The following is an 8,810-nucleotide window of genomic DNA, read 5'->3' as shown; positions in this document are numbered from 1 at the left end:
AACAAACAAATTTGGTTCTGGAGTATTCTGTGAATTCTGACAGTAATTAAATAAGCCAGTGTCCAGTAAAGCCACTGTATGAATCAGAGTCCTGGCAGGAAAAAGATAATATATTCAAATAAAACAATTGAGGACAATTTAGTAAAAGAACTATTTAAACTTGTTGACTGGGTTGAAATAAAATAACAGGGTAAGGAAATCCAAGTTCTCACTAATTCCGCACACTAGCAAGAGTAAAGATGCACCACCACCCTAGAGCTAAAGGAATAAAAGGTATAAAATGGTTCCCAGAATCCAGATAAAGCTGAAACTCTAGTCTCTGGGAAAGAAATGAAACCACAGCCAACTTGTAGCCTGATCTCTGTTTTCTCCAGCCTTCTGATCTTCTGTAAGTACATCTCATTGGCTATATCCAACAAGAAGCCAGAGCAGAAAGGAGACTGTTGGTACAGTTCAAAGAGGCCCACCATCCAAGGCACAAAGGAGAATGGAGATGGGTGGAAAATGGATCTGCAAGGAGAAATGGAGTATGTCCAGGATAGCCACTCAAAGCCATGCAATCTGCATATTGGATAATTTTTATCTTTCTTTTCTCTATAGGGAAAGAGTAACATCAAATGATATTAAACTATTTTATGCTGCTTTATTTTATCCCTACTGGATATTAGTATCTGAATAATGAAAATGCCTTTCCTACTAACTCCCAAGGTAGTACTAAGGTAAGGTTCTGTGTAAATAACAATATTTAGGAGTATATACTGAGCTCACGCTATCTAACGCACATCCTAATCCCAAATGCAAAGTCAAAGACAATTTTAATACTTAAAAAGATTCTCCAAAAGGTGACACTTAGTTTAAAAAAAAAAAAAGAGTAGTGGAGAGAAACCAGCGAGGAGACTATCACAATAACTCAGACAAAATGATCTGAGGTCCTGAAGAAGAATGGAAAGGAATTGGAAAACAAGGACAGGTAAGAGAGACATTCTGAAGGTTGAATGAATGGACTTACAAAAATTGTGGAGAATGAAGGCATTTAAAAAAGAAAGAAAAGAAATGCTCCTAATTTGTTTGAGAGAATAAATCAAGAAAACTATACTGATTCTCGCCTGGCATCTTGTAGCCAATTTGAATGGACCCAACGCTGGAGGACCCAGGTAATCCACAATGGTAAACAGGCTAGCCAACCGCTGGGGCAACAATGTTTCTGGATTAAGAGATAAGACTAAGCCCTCCTTCACTATCCCTCAACCTTTACTTGACAGGGAATTTACCCTTTGACCAAATATGTGTAAGCCCTTCATCTGCTCCTCACTTAGATTCATTTCATATCTGCCCACATGCTCTACAGCAGAAAATAATGATTCAGGGTACATTCTCCAATAGAGTCTTAGTTGCTTTCTGCTGCAATTATTAATCATTTACACACGACATTATCTTTGCAAAGCATTTGGCAACCATTAATTAAATCTTATAACACTCTTGTAGGTAGCTTTCTAATAAAAAGAAACATTCGCAGATGCCCAGCCCCACTCAAAACTGAGAAATTGGCAAAGATCTTCAATGCACACCTGTGCTTCCAGGCACCGAGGGCCTACAAGCTACTCCCACACAGCCCATGTCTTCCTCCCACAAAGGCTCTTGTGGACCTGGAAGGTGACCACCCTATGCCCTCAAATTCCCTTTTCCCACTTCCCAAAATCTAACCCCTCAGAGTAGTAGTATTTATTTACTAAAATATACTTAATTCTAACTCGTTAACAGATACTACAGTACCTTAAGCCTAAAGAGATACAATAAATGGCAAGAGATCTCATGCAATGTGACAGGACAATGTACAGGATCCTTTGTGGTGACCAAAAAAAAAAAAGTTTTCTTTGTTTTGTTTTGTTTTTCCCTAAGTCTACACTATTGAAGATTATTCTTGGGTTCATTTGCTTCATATCTGTAGTATGATTTTGACAGTCAAGAATACAAATGCAGGGCTTTGAATAATATGAATAATGCCATCCAGACTGAGCAGCTTGGTCACAACTTCCTAACAGGAAGAGAACTGGAGAACTGATGTACATCTCCCCAACAACTGTGACCATTCAGAATTACTCATCCTTTGGACAGGAAGGGAAAAGTTAATGTCTTCCTGCCCCACACCCAAACCTGCTACTTCACCCATATTTAGACTCTCAATAGCACTGCCATTTACATGGTTCCTTAAACAAAAACCTGAGATTTGTCCTAAACACCTACTTCTTTCTCATACTTCACATACAAAAAAATCACCAACTCTTATTGATTCTATCTACAAAATTAAAAATAAAATTGCCAACTCTCTTCCAATTTCTTTTCTGTTGGCAGAGTAATTTTTAAAATATTAATCTGTAAACTACTATTAACTACTTATGATAGTTCAGGCTTCATTTTCCCTATAAAGTTTACCCCAATTCCTGAAGCAGAGTTAACCTTCTCCCTCCTCTGTGTTCATCTCTCTATTGTACAATTAACATGTCACACTGTTATGAAATCTACTTATGTGTCTATTTCTCCATAATATTTGGAGCATAAGGACTATGTCTTTCTCATTTCTTTGTATCCAGAGTTGTACTAAGACAAAGAAGTTGTCTGCTACACATTTGATGAACTACTTACCATTCTAATTGCTTCATAAGATTAAGGCTTGGAAGGTCTCAACTGAAATGCAAATATTACTTTTGAAGAAGAATTACCCATTCAGGTATTAATCCATTGGTTAAAGCACCCCAGGAGCCCCATCACAGAGCAAGACCCCCAAAAGATGGATCCCAGGGTGTGTAGAAGTTAAAAAGAGATCTGGAAAGATCTGAGGCATTGAGATGATGTGTGCTGGAGAAGATCAGTACACATGGGTTTTAGGGAGCCACAAGCCTTCCCAAGGACACAGGTGCACAAGAAATGGGAAAAAAATAAAAATAGTGCACAAAAATGGCCAAAAGAGAATTCAAGCCAAACAGTGCCAAATTGTCTATCATGCCCAAGGCTTGCCTTGAATACAGCTATTTTACTTTCCCCCAAAAAAGGATCCAATTGCCATTATTCCACATTTAATTTAATACCAAATGACCCCATATTTTATGATATTCTATCACCCTAGCATTGGATAAAAGGTTTATTACCATCATCCTTCATTAATTCATTTATTAATCCATTCATCATTCTACCTCTAAAGTCATTTGTTTCTAGAACCAAAGACTAAGCAAACTCCCTCTAGCCACTCAAACAAGCAGAACTAGGCTTGTGGAACTAAAGGAATTAGACCTGCTTGTTTTGCACGATGGCGTAAAACTATCCCTTAACCTGTTCTCAAATTGCTCCAGGCTATGGTTTAACTGATGAAACACCAAGGGCACAATCTTGAATGGTTGGATTTACCCTTGAGCATATAAAGTGTATAACATTATGAGGGAAATGAATACACACACATGGGTATACATGAGGGAACTTCAAAAAGTTCATGGAATGATTTATATTATCTTTTAATCCTATTTTTTCCAGGAATTTCTGAAGTACCCTTGTATATACTCATACTTATACACACACACACACACACACACACACATATATCTTTCATTGATATATACAGATACCATAATCCTTAGTATGTGAGTCACAAATCTATTAGACATGGCACTTCAATGTGGTAAGACTTTATTACATTTTTCCAATAAATAAGCTTTGGGATTTTTTATATCTTGAGGATATATGTGAATATGGAAGAAATGATCACCCGGACAGTACCAAGTGTTGGCATTTGGAATCCTCTCCAAAAATAAAAACTGCATCAAGGAGGTAATAAGCTTGCTAACAGTTACTGTTGGATCACCTGTTCCTTTCAAACTATGAAATACAAACTTGCTTCTTTGGTGGTGCTGATTCCTCACTGATGTGTTTTTAGCTACAACTCTGACAAAAATGGGTGCACAGACTCATTTCTGATTTACCTGCATAACACCACAAGAGCCCTCCAGAGGTGGAGAAACCTTTGTGGCATAAGGAGGCAAGATCCTAGATCCATGGTGAGTAATGCCTAAACCTGAACCTCAACTGTATACACAAGATTAGCATTAGAGCAACCATGAGCCACACAGCTCTTTTTGCAATTGTCACAACTGGAAAAGCAAATGATGTTCACCAAAGTTGGAGGAGGTGGAGAAGAAAGCAGAGAAGCAGAGACTGTACTAGGGTAGGCAAAGAATTTGGCTCAAATTCAGTGGTCCCATATTTGTAATACCAACTTTTCAGCCATGTAAACTTTCAGACAAAAATACAAACAAAATACCCAAGTGTAGTGGATTAAATTGTGTCCCCTCAAAACTCCCTGAAGCTTGAATTGTGTCCCCCAAAAGTTTTATGTATTAGAAACTTAGCCCCCAATGTGACTGTTAAGAGGGTGGGAAATCCTATTATGGTAATTGAAGGATGGAGCCTTGAAGAGGTGATTGGATTGTAGAACCATGCTCTAGTGAATGGATTAAAAATGCTGGTCAGAGGCGTGGTTCTGAGGGCTTTAAAAGAAGAGAAGAGTCTGTCTCTCTCACTGCTCTGCTCTCTCTGCTTCCACCACCCTGCAATGTGAGACCCCTGGGTCACTGTTGCCACCACCAGATGGACTTTGGACTTCTCAGCCTTAGAAACTGTAAGCAGTAAATTTCATTTTCTTTATAAATCACCCAGTTCAGTGTACCTTGTTATAAGTAACAGAAACAGACTAATACACCAAGCATTCCATTTTAAAAATATTCTGTTAGTTGTTAGCACAGAAAATTGTCTCATTGCATTAGGTTTGTTTCCAGCTCATGGTATGAATAAATAACACTGTATTCCCTTAATGTTTGTCAATTATACGCCAAGAAAAACAATGTATTGAGGCTCTCAGTGTTAATGTACTAGAATTTTTCACATTTCAGATACCTAATTATATTTTCTCCTGATAGTGATGTAAGGTTTAGGTACTAAGTATTGAAAGGCAGCTCTAATGTTTATATATTTACATGATTAAAAAGCAATATGTTACACAGACAGTTTTTGGTTGTGGGCTTACCTTGTAAATGTGCTTTCCAAACAAATTCATTGTCTTCTGCCCCTTATGCAAGATTTTCGAAAGTATGATTGATTGACACTTTTTAAAATAAACATGAAGGTTATATTAACTAGAATGACAGAACCAAACCAAAAAAAAAATGGTCCTCTGTATTTATTCAATTAAATGCCTGGCCGTTGCTATGATCTACAAAGTATTCTGGACATGGCCACATTGAGTGCTTATTTATTCACCCCACACATTCAGGCACTGTGTAGGGACTGGGAATTAGATAAGGTTATTTCCTTCAAGAAGTTCACAGTGCAATACAGTAGAAACATTCAAATATTAATCATACAGTGCTATAATGAAAGTATTAAATGGTACAGTGGTATCACAAAAAGAGTGTAATTAACTCTGCCTGAGTGATAGAAAAGGCTTTATCCAAAAGAAATACTTTAACTGGATCTTGAAGCATGAGTATTTTACTAGGCGGACAAAGAAAAAGAATAGGTTACTCTAGAGAACAATATGTGCACAGTCTCAGGAACAAAACCCAGCATGGTACCTTAGGGACACAGCAAGTACTCTTTTAGCAGTGTGTTATACAATGAAAACAGCTGGTGGGGATTGAGAAGAGCAATGGAAGATGAGGCTAAAGAATTGTTTAAGGATTAGACCATGATGAGACTTGTTTGGGCTTCATGTTGCAGTAAGTGAAAGAAGTGATGGTGAGTCTTTGAATGATTTTATTCAGAAGACCATAATTAGATATGTTGTGAGATAAATGCAAGAAGGGACATGCTTCATGAGAAGAAACACAAGAGATGACAAGAGTCTGACCTAAAGCAATGGCATTAAGGATGGAGTAAAGGGAACCAAACATAGTAAAAGAAAAGTCAGCGGAGAGAATGTCCAGCATTATCCATCCTAGGGAGAATATGAAGATATGAAATAAACAGAACTGACTTCCCAGTGACTACTTAGTGCAACTAACGATTGAGATTGACAGGCGTGATGTGACAACATGAACTCTAGATGAGGAGTCCAAAACCTGGCTTATAGACCTATCTCTGCTATTAACCAACTATGTGACTTTGAAGGAGTTTCTTCTCTCTCTGGATCCCAATTGCTTATCCACAAAATGTAAAGAGTTGCTTGATGACCTGTGACATCCATTCCATCTCTGTCATTTTAGGGCTCTATGGAATGGTTTTGAGACAAGAAGGCAGGCAATTCCTAACTTAAATAACTTCATAGTTCCTTAGGTAACTCCATTACCTAAGAAGGACAGGAAATCACATCTCTGGAGTAGCAGGTGGAATGGAAGATGTTTGTGTCACTTAAAGAGAGTCGTACATAAACATGAGTGCAGTCACCTCTCATTATTGAGACACTGATTATTCATTTTTCAGATTATACATGACCTCCACTTCTCCTCCTCCTGACTGCCTGGCTTTTAGACATGTCTTTGTTTATTAACATCTCCAATGTGGGCTGAGAAAGGAATGAGGGAAGCACAAGCAACACTTTTGGATGCTTATTAGCAGCTCTGTCCTTTTTATTTCAAGGGGATTTAAGAGGAAGAAGAATGAAGATAGAAGCTAAAAAATAAGTCTTTATGATTATCAGTAGATTTCAATTATACAGGTTAGCCCTATTCCTGCAGATAACTGACAGTTTAATATCAAATGTTACTTGCAAAGAATGAAAACAAATAGTGTGAAAATGAACTTTAAAACTATGGCAAATAGGAAGCAAAATAAAAGCTCATTTAAAGATCAATTTTAGGGCCGGCCCGGTGGCGCACTGCTACAGTGCACCGCTTGGGAGCGCGGCGGCGCTCCCGCCGAGGGTTTGGATCCCACATACAGACCGGCCACTCACTGGCTGAGCGAGGTGCGGGCGCGACACTGAGGGTTGCGATCCGTTGCCGGTCACGAAAAAAGACAAAAAGGAAAAAAAAAAAAAGATCAATTTTACTTCTTGGCGTGAAGGCAATGTTGCAACACTGTTCCCTCCAGGACATTTTCCAGAATTTGGTCCTGCTTAGCTTCAAGTTATTTGGTCAATAAATGTCTTCACTACTTCTCTTAGAATACTGTCCAGTGGGCTGATACTGCTCAGATGGAAATGCTTAGCTCTCCTGCAGAAGGACATGTAGGTGGGAGCAATGGGAGTTTCTGCACTCCTCAGGAAACTAAACACTTTTCCCTTGGAAAACCCCATTGAACTTACCAAAAAAGAACAGAATGTCTATGTGTCATTCAACTATACAATATATTTAAGAGATATAAATCAGAAGCCGTCCAAAAGAACAGAATGTCTATGTGTCATTCAACTATACAATATATTTAAAAGATATAAATCAGAAGCAGGCAGACTTGCCCAGTGCTCCAGGGAAAGCAAACAAAGATATCATAGAGAGTCTGGATTTGGGGGACTAAACCAACATATGAGATACATGGATATCTAGCCAAGACAGCAATTTTGTGAAGTGTGATGCTTTGACACATACAAATACATTATCTTTTGGGCTTTTGTTAATCAGAACCATATGCCAAAGTATCCTTATATCTTTCTTTATCCTTTGTCTTTGTAAATCACATTAAAATTGGTACTAGCACTCCAGGGCAGTTTGAATAGAAGGGGAGAACTGAAGGGTTCTAAAAAATAAGGATAAAGCACCAAGACGATTTAGATTTGGATACTCTGGATAGCATAAGATCAATGCAACAAAGCTCCAGCCTTTAAAACATCAACTGTGTGAATAATAAAAATATCTGACATTTTATAGTTTATAAGGTATTCTCTTAACACCTTATCTCATTTAATCTTCACCGCTGCCTGGTACTTTGAGTACTGTCATCCCTATTTTACAGATGAGAAAACTGAGACTTGAAGAAATTCATTAACTAGGTCACATGGCTGATTAATAGCAATATTTAAATTTAAACTTAAGTCTTCAGATGCCAGGTCCAGTTCTATGTACTTCAGATAGAATGTTGATTATAAAATTTTGTTCAGTAAGAATAAATCTTCATTTAAACTGGTTAGGCTGGATAGGGCCAGTGAGGGTTCTGTATTCAAGAATGCTTGGTACAAAAATGCTCAGAAAAAGAGGTCTTCTCAATATTGAAATCCTTTTTTGTTTCAGCATTTCTTTGTTGACCACCATTATAATATGTATTCATTCATTTTGTGACATAGTAAATAAAGGATATGGAAAAATAATTGGATAAGTGTCTTAAGTAGTAAACTAACAAGTATCTGTTGATTGACAACCTGCAGAGTCTCCGAGCCAGCATTCTGACTGTTAATTACGATTATTCACGTGTCTAAGTAAAAATAAAGGACTCTAAACCAAATTTATACTGATTTCAGGATACACCAAATAAGTTGTTAAAATAAATCACTGATGAGAGCTGATTGTCTTATTTGCTTCTTTCTCCCTGCAGTCACAGTCAAGGAAAAAAATTCTGTTAGTGATTTAATGAATTGAATCTGTACTGCAATATATAATTATCTTTTAATGTAAGTCGATCTCCTTTTCAGCACATCTAGACACAAGCCAAGAGTCACCAGACTAAACAAAATGTAAATAAATTGAGAACAACGGGTGAAGTAAAAATCACTTCCACTTCTCTGCAAGGATCCTGGAGTAAGCAGGTGAAGTTTTTATTTATTCTGGAGAAGGAAATCACAGGGGTTTTAACTTCTTGAAATATCTACATGGTCATCAAATGTGTTTTATGGAGAG

This window comes from Galeopterus variegatus, unplaced genomic scaffold, assembly GCF_000696425.1.
Source record: "Galeopterus variegatus unplaced genomic scaffold, G_variegatus-3.0.2 Scaffold34, whole genome shotgun sequence".
Classification (NCBI taxonomy): domain Eukaryota; kingdom Metazoa; phylum Chordata; class Mammalia; order Dermoptera; family Cynocephalidae; genus Galeopterus; species Galeopterus variegatus.
The sequence above is the reverse complement of the archived record's forward strand: the minus strand, read 5'-3'. Positions refer to the sequence as shown.